Source organism: Tursiops truncatus, chromosome 16 (genome assembly GCF_011762595.2).
Source record: "Tursiops truncatus isolate mTurTru1 chromosome 16, mTurTru1.mat.Y, whole genome shotgun sequence".
Classification (NCBI taxonomy): Eukaryota; Metazoa; Chordata; class Mammalia; order Artiodactyla; family Delphinidae; genus Tursiops; species Tursiops truncatus.
The window spans coordinates 26,851,702-26,868,408 of record NC_047049.1 but is presented as its reverse complement, the minus strand read 5'-3'; the positions used below and the strand labels follow the sequence as shown (position 1 = coordinate 26,868,408).

The following is a 16,707-nucleotide window of genomic DNA, read 5'->3' as shown; positions in this document are numbered from 1 at the left end:
AACTGCACGTAAATAATTCAGCAGCCATGCGGGGGCTCATTGCATTAGCGCCACCGCCCGTGCCTCCCCTCGAGTTCCAGCTGAGGGGAGGGCGGGTCACTATCGCGCTTGAGGAGGGGAGCCAGATAGAAGACTCCTGCCTGCTCGCATCCTGGATTCCGCCCGGCCCAATCCCAGGAGACCCTCTGGTCCCCGATCCTCTCGGGCCCCACCGGTCAGAGGGCTGCCTACTGTGCAGGGCTGTCCCAGCTTAGCCGCTCTTAAGACCCCGGGCAAGAGAAAACGGGCAGCGGGACCTGGGCCAGAATAGGTAACGAGGGGGCCCTACCTGCGGGAAACCGAGCTGTGGTAGTGCCCAACCGCACAGAGAACGCGGGCGGCATGGCTCTGAGCAAAGTGGGGAAGGCAGGCTCCTGTGCTCAGAGCTCAGTGCCCAGGAGCTGCTTTGTCCGGGCCGGGATTTTCCTTGTGGTCAGAGTGTATGTCCAGGGAAGGCACGGAACTTTTCACCCACTGTGATCCCCAGGTTCTGCCTCTGCCCCCCGCCTCTCCCGTACCCATATATCCAGTTCCCGCCGCGCCAGCCAACGGTGTCGGCTGGGGTCCCCAAGCTCGTCCTGGGTGGAAGGGAGCCCCAGGCTGCTGGGCCTGAGAGGCTAAGTGCATACTGCCCACAGCCTTATTTCGTTTGAGTGGAACCAGCCTCCTCTGGCTTTTCCACTCCTCACAAGTCCCTGGGTTCCTGATCTTGAGGGATCACACTCATTCCATCAAACATCCACCAACGCTTAATTCCTCCAGCTCTTTCTCAGGCCCCTTCAGTTCCATTAGGTGGACCACGCCCTCTCTTCAGCAGCCTCCCTACTCCTACGTAGTGAACCTCGGGCTGAGACCCTCCCACTGGCCCCGATGACCCTCCCGGGGCCGGCGCGAACAAGACCCCCGGCCTGGTCTCCACCAGTGTTGCGGGCAGCCAGACCCGGGGGAAGGCAGCTTGCGTCCCCCCCCTTCCCTACTCCGCTCTCCCCCCATCAGAATCTTCATTGTTTGCTGCTGCCTCCTCCTCTTCCTCTTCCCTCAGCCTCTATGCATTTGTTTTTCTTCGTTTGGTGCCGTGCCGTAGGCCTGTGGAGGCCTGGACATACTCTGCCCGTCTTGAGGCCTCAGCCGGGCCGCTGGGTACGAGGCCAAATTGCAAACGGCTTCTGCAGCAGACCGGCTCGGGTGTCTTTGCAGAGGCAGGTGAGATGGACTGACGGCACCTTGACCTCAGACGGCTCCACCGCCGGCCGGCTGTGTGATATTGGGTAAGTCTCTTAACTTCTCTGAGCCTTGAGGAGGCAAAGGTCAAGAGATTTAAGGAGAGTGATGGGAGACTAAGTCTTTTGATTCGTTTGGGAGAAGGGGTTGCCTGCTTTGGGGCCTGAGGAGGAAATGAGGTTCGGGAGAACACTAGGTCTGAAATGACCATTTATTTTAACGAATATTTCAAGAGCAGCTGGTAGCTGCTTTTTATTTTATTATTATTATTTTTTTTTTACAGCTGATGGGTTGCCAGGCGTTAGAAACTTCTCCAATCCTCACCACATCTTGGTTCTACCGAAGAGGAAACTGAGTTTAAGATTGCCTCCCGCTGGTCAACAGCACAGGTGGGATTCGAAGCTATATCCGGTTCCGAGTCGCTCGTGTGAGTTTACGCCACGCAGCTTCGCTTGGACTGGCGATTCGAGCCCTCGCAGGGCCGGCCACCACCTGAGCGGAGAGGGGTTGGGCTGAATCGCCAAAAGTTCCCTTTTTTCCGTGCCGGGAAAGCTTTGAAATTCTTATTTTCAGGTAAACGATTTTGACGGCTCCCGGAGAAGGACGGAAGCCAGACCCAGTGTGGGACTTCCGGCTCGTTACGGGAGAGCCCCTGGGGCGGGACGGGGAGGGCAACTTTTCCCCCCGAGCCCGGGGAGGCGGCGGTGGCAGAGCCGAGGCAGAAGCCGTCGCTCTTCGATTTTTCCTCTTTGGAGTTTATTCATCTGCTCAGTCTGTCCTGTGGGGCCCACGTCTTCGGAAGTCCTGGTCGGAGTGGGAGGAGCGCCAGGGAGAAGACACACGGCCCTGCCCAGGGAAGAGGTATGGCCAGATATTCCCCCAACTCTTTTACCCTCTCCAGGGGCGCCTCTCTGAGGTGGGGTCCTCTATGCGGCTTGGGGGGAGCGGAGTGAGGCAGGCTGGAAGCTGGGGCCTGGGGACCCCTGGGTGGGCAGGGAAGGGCTGGCATCTCCCTGGCGACCCCGTCCCGAGCTCCCGCCGCAAGGTCACCCTGTGGAAGCCCCGACAGGCCACTAGCCCCTCGACACAGGTCCCATTACATTGTATTTATGTTTCATTTTCCCTGTCTCTTATTATTGTCTCGCTCTGGGGGAGGCAAAGGATATAATATATTCATCTTTATTATACCAAATCTGTGTGAAGCATTTAATAAGACGCTGTTTCCACACAGCCAGGGATTAGTGTGAGCTATTCTTAAATTAATGCTCGGGAAGGGAGGGCGCCTCCGCCACAGCGCCTGCTGCTGGCGGCCCGGGGGAAGTGCAGGCCCTGGCCGGCGCGCCCACGCCCACCCCCAGCACACGATGCCCTTCTCAGCCCGCGCGCCCGTCCTAGCGTCTCTCAGTGGCCCTTAGGGCCCCAGCCTGGGGGGAGGGGCTCGGAAAAGCCGAGTTCAAGCTCCCTCCTGCGTTTCTAACCTGCTGCGGGCCTTGGTTTGTGCCTATGAAAATGGGAAGAGCAATCCTATAGCCGCTTGCGTCTCAGGGCTCTTTCTTGGGAGGCTGAAGAAGCCGCGGGTGTAAACAGGACTTTATAAACCGCAAAGGAAAAAGCGAGGATTTGTTGGGACTGAGTTGGTGGGGGCCAGAGAGAAACAAGGAGGCCACAAAAGTGGTTCTAGGAGAAAGAGAGCCCCAGTCTGCATCCCAGTCCCGGCTGCGGAGCAGCGTGCAACTCCACTTTGAGCGGAGCCCAACGGTTTCGGCATGCCTGGACCTCACCCCCAGCCTGATGAACGTGAACGAACCGAGTAAGGATCTTGGCCTGTCACAGTAGGTGACATGGTCCTCCCTGTGGGTAGGCAACAGTCTTTGTAGTTCAATTTACAGCTAGCAAATTGAGACTCAGAAGTTCAAGTGGCTTGTTTGAGGTGACCCAGCTGAAAAGTAGCACAGCAGATCATCCTGTCTTTAGATTCCACTCTTCTCCTTCCCCCAGCCCTCCTGCTCTCTATTTCTCCCCTCACTACTCCCCAATCCCAATCCTCCATAAGCCTTACATTCTGCTTTCTACACACACACACACCCTACCTGGGGATGCCCATGAGAAGGAGAAACAGTCACATGACTTTCCATATCCAGGCCCACTGCTCAATGTCCTTTAGAACCCACTTGCCTGTGTTCGTTTTCAGGCCCAGATTTGGGCACACCAGCCTTACTTAGTCCCTTGTTCCAGTGCTGTGGGGAAGGGTTGGGGGCCACTAAGCCAGGCCAGAAGGAGGTGTTGTGCAGGAAGGGATTGGAGTGGGCAGGCAAGTCCCCCCAGTTAGAACTAAAACCCTCCCATAATTCTCAGTCTGCTTCTGTCCCCATCTCCCCATCCTTGGGGCCATACCAGGTAACCCCACGTCTTGTAGGCTGCTGGTAGGAGCGTCTTTGGAGGCTAAGGGGACTTGAGAAATCTGACAGCTCCCACCTGGGGCTGGCTAGGGATGGGTACAGACTCACTGTGTGGTAGGGCTGGGGCTAGGTGAGGCAAATAAATAAGGTGCCTAGGGCACAAAATTTAAGGAGGTACTTGTTCTCAGTGTTGGGTACGACCCCTGAAATTTTGTGCTTGGGCATCTCACTTGCCTCACCCTAGTCCCAGCCTGCTGTGTGGTCCCAGAGGTGGAATTACCACAGTTGCCAAGTGGGGACAGAGAGGATGATTTCACCTTACTATTGTGAATGAATAGCTTTCCGAAAGGTAGAAGTGTAAACAATGGAATGAGCTGCCTTGTGTGGGAGTGAGCGGTCCCAACAGGTGGAGTATGCTTTGAACCAGCTGGGAAGGCTAATAATCAATCTTATTGCCATCATCATCATCTTCATCATTTTACTATCGCTTATTTTGTGCCAAGTAAGAGCTTTACCCACATTATCTCAGGCAATGTATATAAATGTCTTTTGGCTGAGGATGGATATTAAAGTCTCTGATCTTCTGGGTCCTTTCCAGCTCTGAGAGTCTATTGTTGGGTAAGACAAAGGACACTTCTGTTGATTTTGGTTCGTTCATTGCATTATAGTTATTATTTGAACTTGTCTTGTGGCCTTTACTAATGGATAAGCTCTTTGAGGTCAGGGACTGTGTCTAATCTCTCTCTTTTTTTTTTTTACCGTTCCTTCTCTTCCATGCTCCACACAGGACTAAGCACATAGCACGTGTTTAATAAATATGTACTAAACAAACACATGAGTAATCAAAAGCTGTCTGTCTACCTGGCCATCTGCTTTCCATGCTGTGACCATCAGAGCTTTGAGGGTGGCCCCTGGGAGAGCCAGTACCACCTCTGCAGTCATTATGCCCCTTCCCCAACAGCTGAGCTGAGTTCAGGCCAACACTTATAAAGCGTCCTTCTTCCTCATGCTCCCAGCTCTATTCTAGTCTGTGGGCAAGATAAAGTCCAGCCCAGGTTCCACCTGTGCAGAGGCGCTCCAGTCTCATACTGGACAAGCCTCATAAGAAACCATTCAGGTGGGGGAGGGGGCCTGTGGGAGATCAGAGCAGGCAGGAGCCCTGTAGCCAGAGAAGTCTGCCTGGCAGAGCTGGAACTGGAGCTAGGACTCGAAAGATGGGAAGGATTGAGAGGCTGGAGGGAAGAAATAGAGAATTCCAGGTTGGAGAGAGAGGGGGCAGCAAGAGTAAAAGGACAGAGGCAGGCAGAACTGCTCACAACAGTTTTAGGAGAGAGCAGGCTGGCCTGGCTAGAGCAACAGAGGACTATAAATGGGAAAAGATGGTTGTGGAGTGCCTTGAGTGTCCAGGCCCAAAGCCAGGGACCAGAAATTGGGGTTCAGAAATCAGGGTCCACATCCCAGAGCAGAAATCAGAGTCTAGAACTCCAAGCCCAAGGCCTTATCCAAAGCTGTCCTCTGGGTTGGTGTAAGATGCCACCATGGGGCTCTAAACTCAAGGGGCATGAGCTTAGTGGGTAACAAGCTGGACCCTTCTGATTGGCTTGGCCCAGGAAACCCAAGGCCTGATGTGAGCCCAGAGTCAGCCTGGGCCTACCTGAAGCCACATTGTCTAGGACTGGCATGAGCAACTGTACTGGGTTCCCCCAAATCAGAACTAAAGTCTAGCCCCATCTGCAGCCCAGAAGACCTGAGCTGGAGCAAGAGTTGCCCACCAGTATACACCCTCCCACCCATCCCCTTTCCTTCCTTCCACCCTCTGATACAGGTGGAATCTAGGGCTTCTAGGCTGGACCCAGCTGGGCTAGGCCGCTGGGGGGTGGAGCCGTAGTGCCAATGAGTGTGTAGGCCTTGCTGTGCCGGCCTGTCACGGAGCGCGAGCCTGCCAAGGAGCCGGAGCGCTGTGCCGCGTGGAGGGTGTCAGGGGTGGTATTGTCGGCGCACAAATGCTCAACTTTATGTACTTTTAACTAGAGGTGTAACAGATGGCCCCGTTTCTGTCCAAGCCAGGGAGACTGGTGCCCATTCCGGCTGCAGCCAATCAATCCCGCCACTCTGGGGGGAGCTACAAGCTGGGCTGGGAGGCCTGGAGCCAGCAATCGCGCAAGGCTGTCTGCTTGGGCTGGCCCAGTACTGCCTCTGCCAGCCACTCAGCCGTGGGCCCGGGAAGGTAGGAGGGTAGGCAAGTGGCAGCCATGCCCGGCAGCCCAGTCAGAGGCCTGTCTGGAAGAGAGAGCCTGGACCCACCCATCGGGACCCAAATGGCCAGTGAAGACATTCAAGTCCCCAACCTGCACCACTTTGTCCTCATTCTCTTGTGGTCCCTGCTTCGTACCTAAGCCCCAAATACCTAGCCTCAAAACTCTCTAGACCCATAACCCTGCAGTGTCCTGCATTGTAGACACCAGATGTCGCTTGGGACTGGGGGTGGATAGTAGTGCCTTTGGGAGAAATAGTTCATGGGACTGCAGAAGACTTCAAGAAATGCCCAAGACAGCGAGGGAAGAAGAGAAAACAAGAGGATCCAGGGATCCTGGAGCTGGAAGAAACTGTTAATCTGTTCATACATTCATTCATTCAGTCCACAAACACTCAGTGAAAGCCTACTATGTGCTAGATCCTTTGCTAGGTGCTGGGGACACAGTGATGAATAGGACAGAATTCCTGTCCTTGAGACCTTCTCGGGGAAAGACAGACAAGTACACTGGTAATTGGAGTGATGAGCTTTGGCTCATAAAAATCTCCACAAGGACCATAGAAGCACAGAGCAGGAGCATTTAACCCTATCTGGGAGATCCAGGGAAGATTCCAGCAGGAGGCCAGCTCTGAACTGAGTTTTAAAAGACCAGAAGTTTTCTTTGGAGGTGAAGGTAGGGAAGGGCATCTGAGGGGGAAGGAATAGCATATACAATGACATAGTAAGAAAGGGCACGGTGAAGGTAAGGGCCGGAAAAGATGTGAGTGTGGTTGGAGTTGAGTACGGGGTTGGGAGGAGGGGAGGAGATGAGGCAGCTAGGCGATGCCTTGGCCCTGTTTCAGCAGACTGGCAACCTGACCCAGCGGCTCTCTTCCTTCAGTTGCCCCTCCTGTGACCCTACAGCCCCTCCTCCTGGGGCCAGAGGGAGTGAGGAAAGAAAGAGGCAAGGCCTAGCAGCATGTGGGCAAGGCCAGAACTCAGGGGACCCCGCAGCATCAATCCTCCAGAGTGGTCCTGGCCCTGGCCTGCCTTCTTCCCTAATTTGAGGGATGAGGCCATGAACCAGGGGGCTGATTCTCCCCCAGATATGTACCCCTGGCATTTCTGAGTCCCCTAAAAATGGCCTTTCTGTAGGTTCCTTAGAGACGACCTGGAAACTTATTCATTTGTTCACCAAGCATTAAACATGAGCTATGTTCAAGGCCCAGGCAGGAGACGGAGTATCATCCAGGACCGTGAGGGGCTCAAGTCCAGACCAAAGAGGAAGACAGGAGTCTGGGCAGGGGTCCTTCTGCTTACAAAAAACAGAGGTTCCCTTGAGTAACCGCAAGAAAAGGGAGAGCCTTTATATGGAAGCACATGGACCTAGGCAGCTCTGGGCACTAACTTCTCTCTCATGGTAAGGTGAAAAGGCACCCTACAGGGTCTTCTTTTCTCTGTGTGTCTCTCCTCATTAATATTAATGAAACTGTTGTTGTTGTTGTTATAGGGGGAGAAGGAATGATAGCTAACTAGTTCTGAGCACTTACTGAAAGCCAGACAGTTTGGTTTCCGTGCTTGCTTCAGTTAATCCTCTTAAGAACACTGTGAGTTAGCTAATCTCATTATCCCCATTTTACATGTGAGAACACTGAGGCTCGAGGAGGTTAGGTACTCTGCCCCAGGTTCAAGCCAGGAAGTGGAGGAGTCAGAATTCTCACTCAGGTTGGCCTCCAGGGCCCCAACTCATAATTGCTTCTGACCCCCGTGCAGCTTCAAGAGCTTCCTGGATTTCCTCATAATTTCTCATAACTGTGACTTACATTTGACCAGCCGGCCTCTCTGAGTCTCTCTCTACATCACCTCCGCTAACTGCTCTAGTCTCTCTGTATTTCATAGTTCAAATTCCCAGGAGAGGAAATCAGACGGCCCAGCTCATCTTTTAATGCCAGGCCACACTGTAAGCAGCTGCCCAGCAAAAGAGCTGGTTGGGAGTGGAGCTGTGTACAGCCACTGATCAGCATTTCTGATAGAGCCAAGAGTAGAAATAATATTCTACCAAGGAGGAAATGCAAAGTGCTACAAGAGAGGTGCAAGAAAAGGATTAGGGGAGACTTCATGTAGGGTCATTTGTGGTCCCAGTCTTGAAACAAGAATAGGATTTGGAGGCCAGAGTTGAAGACAAGAATTTCCAGAAGAAAGGAAGAACATGAACACAGGCGTGGGACTGGGATAGCGTGAGTCATGTTCAAGGGCCAGTGAGTAGTTCTTATTAGGAGAGTGGGGTGCATGAGACAGAGGCTGGAAAAGTGGGACTTTTGAATGCTAGCATGAATCTAAACTTAATTCGATGGGAGTTATGGAAGGTCTTTGAGCAAGAAAGGAATGTGATCAGATGGGTGCTTTAAGTAAGATGACCATATGCTCAGGGCAGTTCCAGTTCATGCTTGTTGTCCCACCATAATTATTATTATTTTTATTCTTAAGTTTCATTGTTGTTGCCATTATTATTATTATTATTTTACAGAGACCACTTTGACTCTTAAAAGCATCCTAGTTTGGATAATACAGTCTATGGTTGCCCCAGCTTTAGGGACCGTGGGCTGTTGCTCTGCTAGGATTATGGCGAATGGGGCAGGATGAAAGTCAGGATGGTCCGGGATGAGGATATTGCCATAGTCCAGGTAAGGAAGGCCAGAACCAGATGAGGGCGGAGAAGACAGAACACAAAAGGCTGTGAGCAAGAGACAGGGCTAGCATAGAATTTTCCAGACCTGACCAGTGAATGGATTTGGAGGATAAGGAAAGGGGAGTGTAGAGTCCAGGTGACTCCTAGGTGTTCAGCTTGTTTGAAAGAATGGTGGAAATTTGAAGGCAAGGCTTGTGGGGGGTAGGGGATGGAGATAATGATTGTAGTTATAGTGAGTTTGAGGTGCTCTGGAACATCCACTCAGAGATGCTCAGCAGGAAGTTGGACATTCCAGATGGGAACGCAGAAGCTGTTAGTTAGAGATTCTTCCAAAGAGATGGCTAGTGGAAGCCAGGGGAATGGTGAGCTTGCCTGCGATGGGGCAAGGGGTAGAGTAAAATGAGATGGAAACTAAATCCCGGGAGATTCCTGTATTTAGAAAGCTGGAGGAGAGGAAGGAGTCAGAAAAGACTAAAAAGGAGTAGTCGGAAAGTTAGGAGGAAAACAAAAGGAGTAAGTGGCCTGGAGATGATGGAAGTTTTTAGGGAGGAACTGGTATTGAATCCTGCAGCGTGATCAGTGAGGCAGACAGAGTCAATGGCCAGTGGATTTGGTTATTCTCAGGTCACAGTAAACCGCAAGTGACTGTAGGGTGGTGGGTATATTGCAGGGAGAGTGAATGACAAAGAACTAGAGGTGATGAGGGTGATTTCTCATTCATAAAGTTTATCCAGGAGAAAGAGGAAAGAGGGAGAGCTGAAATGGACAAGACATAGAAGATGCTCCATGGAGAAAATTCTGGGAAGAGGCAGGAGCAGTTGGGTCCTTGGGAAGTAGAAGGAACTCTTCTTCCTCAGAGACAGGAGGGAAGGAAAAGGGTGAGTGATGATCCAGGGAACTTCTGGGGTGGACAGGTGGGTTTGGGGACAGGTGGAGAGGGGAATATTATTTGAGGAATGGGCTTCGTATTCTTGGTCAAGTTAGAGTGGAAGGCTTGCAGAGAAAGTTTGTAATGGTTGTGGAATTATAATGAGTTAATTATAGATGAAGAGAAAGTTTTTGTTTTGCTTTGTTTTGTTTTGAATATACTGGTGTAGGATGAGTTGAGGCTGCATGAATGGGCCAGTTTTTTTCACCTGCTCCAGGGTGTCCAGGAGTAGGAGCCAGAAAGGTGGATGGCAGTGTTGCTTAAGGCTGGAGATGGGTAAGCAAGATGGCAGGAAGCACGTCATTGAAATAACTGATACGGAGCCAGGGTAGGAAAGGAGGAAGAAAAGCCAGACTGGGAGTGATGGAGTGGGAGAAAATGGAGGGCTTAAGGGACCAGAGAACGAGCCAGTAGGAATGAGGGAATGAGTCAGGTTAAAGGATAGGAGATTGGGATCAAAGAAGAGAATTTCAGATCCTGAAATTCTGGAGTTTCCAGGGGTGAGGGGTGGTCATGCCAATTAGAATTAGAAGTAAAAGAAACTGTCCATAATGGCTGGGTTCAAGACCTTCAAGGGACTAAGGAGGCTGGGTGGGGTGACTGGGAATTGAGCTGCTCTCAGCATCCCCACTGACATTTCAGGTTTGTTTTTTTTTTTTTTTTTTGATTTCACAAGTTGGTGCATGTTCCTTTATTTAAAAAAAAAAAAAAGATCTGGGGATCTAATGCATAGCATGGTGATTATATTGGGTTGGCCCAAAAGTTCGTTCAGGTCTCTCCACATTACATCTTATGGAAAAACTCGAACGAACTTTTTGGCCAACGCCAATCGTTAACAGTATATTGTATACTTGAAAATTGCTAAGAGAGTAGATCTTAAATGTGAGAACAAAAAAGAAATGGTAATTATGTGATGCGATGGAGGTGTAGCTAAATTTGCATTATATGCATGTGTCAAATCAATGCATTGCACACCTTATATGATGTTATATGTCAATATAACCTCAATAAAGCTGAAAAAAAAGAACATTCAAATGATCAAAATTAAATTAAAAGTGCTCATAATCCCACCCCTCAGATATTACTAAAGTTAACATGTTGATGCTTATTCTCCTAGACTTTGATGTATATAGTATGTTTTTATTGGAGTGTAGTTGATTTACAATATTGTGTTAGTTTCAGATGTACAGCAAAGTGATTGTTGTATGTTTTTTCAGATTATTTTCTATTATAGGTTATTACATAACCTATAATATTGAAGATATTGAATATAGCTTCCTGTGCTTTACAGTAAATCCTTGTTGCTTATCTATTTTATTGATGTATATGTTTTATTTTATGTATATGTTTTTAAAAAATGAAATAGGGGATCACAGTATATATACCTGATGGTTTCTTAAATAAGCTTTTAATTTTGCAATAATTTTAGATTTACAGAAAACTTGCAAAGATAGTACAGAGAGTTTCAATATGCCCCTTACCCAGTTTCCCCTAATGCTAACATCTCACATTACCATGGTACATTTGTCAGGACTAGGAAACCAGCTCTGGTCCGTTATTATTAACTAAACTCCAGACTTTATTTGGCTTTTACTAGTTTTCCCACTAATGTCTTTTTCTTACTGCAGGATCCCATCCAGGCTCCCACATCGCATTTAGTTCACATACTGTTTTGCAACCTGCTTGTTTTACTCAACATTATGTGTGAATACCTTTCAGTGATGCTAAACGTTCTTCTACACCATCATTTTAATGGCTGCGTGGTTTTCTGTTGATGGCTGTGCTTTTGCCAATCCCTACTGTGGGATGTTTAGGTTGTTTCCAATTTTTTACTCTGATAAACAAGGCTGGGATAAGCCCCTTGAAGCTAAAGTGTCTGGACTATCCCTGCTTATTTCCTTATGATACATTCATAAACATGGCATTGCTGTGGCAAAAAGGATACACTCTGTAGAGGCCGTGGATACATCATACCCAACTGGCCTCCTGAATGGTTGTACCAGTTTACCCTCACACCAGCATCACTCAGCCTTTTTTTTTAAGTTTATGACGGGGAGGGGGGCAGATGCAGAAGACCTTTAAGAAGGGGTGTCCCTCAATGCCATATCCCTCTCTATGCCCAACTCTTCTCTAGACCACAGGGTCTACACTGGCCCTGAAGGCAGCTAGCAGCTGGGATGGGGGTGGGGTGTGGCCAGGCTATGGCCCCTGGGCTCTGGGGACACCTCCCGTGTAGGGAGCTGGGGAGGGGGCCTGGGCGGCCGCCTGGGCTTTGTTCTTTTGCCAAGAGCTGAGCTGGCGGGAAGGGAAAGGATGAGGAGAGGCTGTAAGGGGAGAGGGAGCCCTCCCCCACTCCCATGAAAGCTGAGAGTCAGGAGGGCAGCTCCCTGAGCCAGCCAGGGGGGCAGCAGACGGATTGGGAAAACGTAACCTCCTCGAGACGCATGCTCCAGTTCAAGCAGGAGGCATTAAGGATGAAATATCTCCTGAGCAACAATTCATCTCTAACTGGGAGGAGAGGGACTCGCTGACATTTAGCTGTGATCAGGGGCTGCACACGCCTGTCTCCAGAAGCCTAACAGGAGCGTGGCCGCCTGTGTGTGCGAGAGAGAGAGTGTGTGTGCGAGAGAGGGCGGGTGGTGAGGGACCATGTGCAACTATAGTAAACCAGTGGGTGTATGGATGACGGTGTGAGAGAAACCGTGTGTGTAATAGGATGTGAAGGATGATGTGTGACTGTAGTGAGACTGTGTCTGCACATGTGACAGTTCATGTGTGAGAATCTGTGTGTGATTGTGAGGACTCTTTAAGTGTCAAAGTCAAGTCTGTAATGAGGTGTTCAGCCAGTGTGAGCCTGTGTGTGATGGTGCAAGTGTATGCTAGGGTATTGTGCACTCACCATATGTGACATTGAGATTGACCCTGAAATTGGCCTTGAGGCATCATGAGATTGGAAATGAGATAGTTGATGTGAAGCTGACCCCAAGATTAAGCTAGATCTCAGGCCACTGCCAACCCCTGAGGTGTCTTTGTGAGAATTAGAAAAAGGTATTTCCTCCTCCACGAAGACGCAGCCCCCAGCCGTGCTGCTGTGCAGCTCTCCTGAGCAGGGCACAGTCTGCAGAACTCCAAGTGGAGGCCCTGGGTGGGCACCCTACTCTCTTTTCTTATAGTCCAATGGAATTTTCTCTTACTTCACTTATTACGATTTAATGTCTTTACCACCTTTGTGTAAGTGTGCCTCGACTATCTGTCTCCCCTGCTAGGCTGTAAGCTCTGTGCAGGCGAGGACCACTTGTCTAGGTCTGTCTTGTTTGTTGTCGTAACACCAGCTCCTGGCCCAGTGCCTGGGGCAGAGGAGTTGCTCCATAAATGTTTGCTGGATGATTAAAGGAATGACCAGGACAGGGGTGTGTGTGTGTGTGTGTTCACACGTGTGTATCTGTCTGCAGAAGTGTGGGCCTGAGCCAGGTGTTGGTGTACATCTGCTGGGTGAGTGTCATTGTCATCCCCAGAAGGCTCTTCTCTCCTGTCTCCTAAATCCTCACTCCCAAATAGGCCAAGGACAGGAGTGGCCTGGAGACAGGAGGACAGTTGAGGAGGAGGAGGCCAGCTTCACCTCTGCACTGTGCTTGGCCAGGGTGGAGGGAGCAGCGGGACTGGGCTCGTTGTCTAGAGGGACAGCAAGGGGCCAAACCTATCCCACCCACCTGCATGCTCCCCTGCCTCATCTTCAAGGCCCGTTTGAGGCTCTGGGAAGATTTCTGTGAGTCGGACCAAAGGTACCCAGGACTCGCCGGGCCCTGGCAGCCCTTCTCAGAGCTGGACTCAGGAGAAACTCCTACCCAGGCTGTGCAGGCCCCAGTCCCCAGTCAGCCCGTGACACACCATACAGCCCACCCTCGGGTTCAGACCACCAATGCTGCTTTGGTCCCCATGTGACTTACTTAGGTAGACATAGGATTCCTCTGCCTTCCTGAAAGCAACAGAGTTGCCAGTGTCACATTAGCCCCATTCCCGAGGCCCATGGCTCCATATTTTGAGGGAGGTATGCATGGGAGTGGGTAGAGAGATGAAAAGGGCCCAAGGGGATGGATTTGGGGCAGCTGGAAGAAGAACAGACAGAAAATGAGCTCAGAAGGCATGAAGGGGAGAGAAACGTGAAAGTTCTAGTGGGCTGAACAGGTTGGGGCTGAGAGGAGGTAAATGGCTCAGGACATGGGTCCAGCTGTGCCCTTGAGGGGGGCCGAGGGGCAGAGGATGGGAGGAGTCTAGAGTTCACCAGAGTCCAAGTGGCCATCAACACAGCTAGCCCCACCCCTGCCCCTAAAATCTGAAATGGTCCCCAAGATCCACTCACACTGGTACCCTAGGGACTGAGGAGGGAGCTTGCTCAGCTGGGGACTTGTGCTCCGAGAGTCCCTTGGAGGAGAGGTGCTCTGTGTCAGAGTACAGAAGAGACCCGAGCTGGTGGTCGTCCTTATGTGACCAGAGCCTTAAATTTCCCCTCTAAATGAGGGAGTAGGACCATATGCTCCGCCAGGTTTCCTCCAACTCAGACTGTGCTAATGGGACTCTCACTATGAAGCCAGACCTGAGGGCTGTACCACTTGGTGGCTGCCTCTGACCTCAACTTTCCCAACAAAACCTAAGACACAGTGTCCGAGGGTGCCCCTCAGACCCTGGAGGCCCATTCTCTAGCCCATGAGGACCCTAACTTTTTACTCTCCTTTCCTGCCCCATGTCCAACCTTTCAGAGTCTAGAAAGGCAGATACCTTGCTATTTGCTCTGGAATTGGACCTCAGGAGCAGGCCATCCCCTGCCTCTGGCCTCTGCCCTCTCTCCTAGGACCCTCAGTGCTTCTTCCACTGGGAGTGGTTTCCAACCTGTGCAGAGACCAGGCTAGCCAGGAGAAGAGGTAAAAAATATTTTCTCTGCTCTGGCCCTAGGAGACCATACCCTGCTTCTCCTCGGAGTGGGATCAGAACAGATTAGGGATGGAAGGGTGGGGCCTGCTCTCCCCTGACACCATCCTCTCCCAATTTTCAAAGCTGCTCCAGGCTACATGGATGACTGGAACCAATTGCAGGTAATATCCCTGTCAGGGCATAGCTACACTCATCCATTACCTGCCGGAATCTCACCCACTGCCCTTTCAAGGGGACTGGCTCAGGCATGTGCTTGACCCTTGACAAGCTGGAAAGGCCAGGGGCATTTTTTGCTTCCTCTCTTTTCAGTGATGACTGTGGGTTCCTTAAGGTTAAGAACCAAGTCTTATTCATTTTTGTGTCTGCAAGGCCCCACTCAGTGTTCAGCACACAGTAATTGGTCAATAAAAAGGTAGAACAAATGAATGAATGAGAGAGTGGGGAAGGAATTACCCCTTTTCTCTGTCGATGGAAATGGGGAGGAGGTTGCGTTTATTAACTGATATATCTATCACCAAAGGGTGTACTTGTCATGGCAAAGGGTGACCGCTTCTTTCCCTCCCACTTGGCCACCTCCCTGAGTCACTTCACAATCCATTTCCCCAGTATCTGGGGAGGGAGGATGTCACTTTAATGAGCATTTAGGCTGTCCTCAAAGTGTAGGTGGCCTTGCTCACATGTCTTGGAGCCACCGACCCATCCTCTTTGCAGACAGGCAGTAAATCAATCCATTTTGCCTTGGGCAGAGCCCTATGCCAGGCAATGGGGAAGGGTCTGGCCTCAAAATATACAAAACAAGGATCTAGTTCCCTTCTTCCTACCTCAAACCCTCTGGTCAATGTCATTCAGATCTAGAGATTGGAGTTCCATTCCTTTTGGATATATGATCAGATCAAGAGTTGCACTTTGGGGGCTTCTCTGGTGGCACAGTGGTTGAGAGTCCGCCTGCCAATGCAGGGGACACGGGTTCATGCCCCGGTCCAGGAAGATCCCACATGCCGCGGAGCGGCTGGGCCCATGAGCCATGGCCGCTGAGCCTGTGCGTCCGGAGCTTGTGCCCCGCAACGGGAGAGGCCACAACAGTGAGAGGCCTGCGTACCGCAAAAAAAAAAAAAAAAAAAAAAGAAAAGAAAAGAGTTGCACTTTGGGATCAGAACTCAGTCCAGATGCACATCCTTTCTATCCCCATGAATCCCATGTGACTGGAGGGGTTGTCTACTTGCAGAAAACCTGGGTACCTGTGGATCCCTGGGAGGGTAAGAGGGTAACTGGAGTGACTGTAGCCAGAGTGCACAGGTGGGGAGAGGTGAGAGCTCCTGCTGCCTCTGACATGGCCACTGCCATTACTAATACCAGAGGAGACCCCTCTCCCAAAATGCTTCAGACCCAAGATCTCTGTGTCCATGGAATAGGTGTGGGATGTCCAGGGTCTTTATCTACAGCAAGCTTTTTATAGAAGAGCAGTGTTCCTGTTATTTCTGGGGTCAACCAGAAAAATATATGAGGACAATGGTCTTATTGTGCTCTCCATTGGACAAACCAGGGAGAGCAAAGAGCTTGTCCCCCCACCCAACCTTTTCTCTTTCCTCTGACTTTTTCTATATACCAGGTTTCTCTGTTGGTACATCCTGCCAGGAAATACCTTTTCTCAGCTTCCTGTGGGCTTGGGAGTCACCAAACCAGCCTTCGGGGACCAACTCTACAAATCCAGCCTGTTTTCACTCAGCAAAAATCCAAGAAAACGTATTGGCAAGATGTTGGTCCCCTGAGAGCATGGCAATGCCAAACTCCCCAGGCCTAGCCAGAAGACCTCTGTAACTGATGGCAGAATGCCCAGGGTTAAGTGGCCATGAGTTAGAGATAAACCAAGGGACCAAAAGTCAGAGAATCCAAGCAGGCAGAAAGGGATATCAGGTTTCAATGGACAGGGCAGGGCAGGCAAGAGTCCAGAATCCGAAAAGTCAAATAGAGCAATGAAAACTTGACCCTGAGGCAAGAATGGTTGAGTGAGGGGGATGCTGGGGCACAATGGGTACAAGAGGTTATTTTGACCGTGTAGAAATTTGGGGTACACTCTGAGGATTTCTAGGTAGGAAAAGGAGAGCCTGGGGGTGACCTTACAAGAAGAGGTGAAGGAGATGCTGGAGGTTCTCATACTTATTGTGGTGATGGTGGCAGTGGTTGTCAGTGAGGTTGAGGATTATAGTGGTTGTATGATTATGGTAATAGCAGGAATGTGGTGATGAATGGCCATAATGTTGTTATGATT

General features: G+C 50.6%; 1 long non-coding RNA gene across 1 annotated transcript in view; it reads left to right on the top strand.

The window, feature by feature from the left end:
- Positions 1 to 5,626, top strand: part of LOC109550663 (uncharacterized) — a 78,260-nt gene extending 72,634 nt beyond the window's left edge. Inside the window, exons 6-7 of the long non-coding RNA XR_012326929.1 lie at positions 1,237 to 1,307; positions 1,544 to 5,626. This is a non-coding gene — a long non-coding RNA (uncharacterized lncRNA). The remainder of the gene's footprint in view (positions 1 to 1,236; positions 1,308 to 1,543) is intronic.
- Positions 5,627 to 16,707: the final 11,081 nt, after the last annotated feature.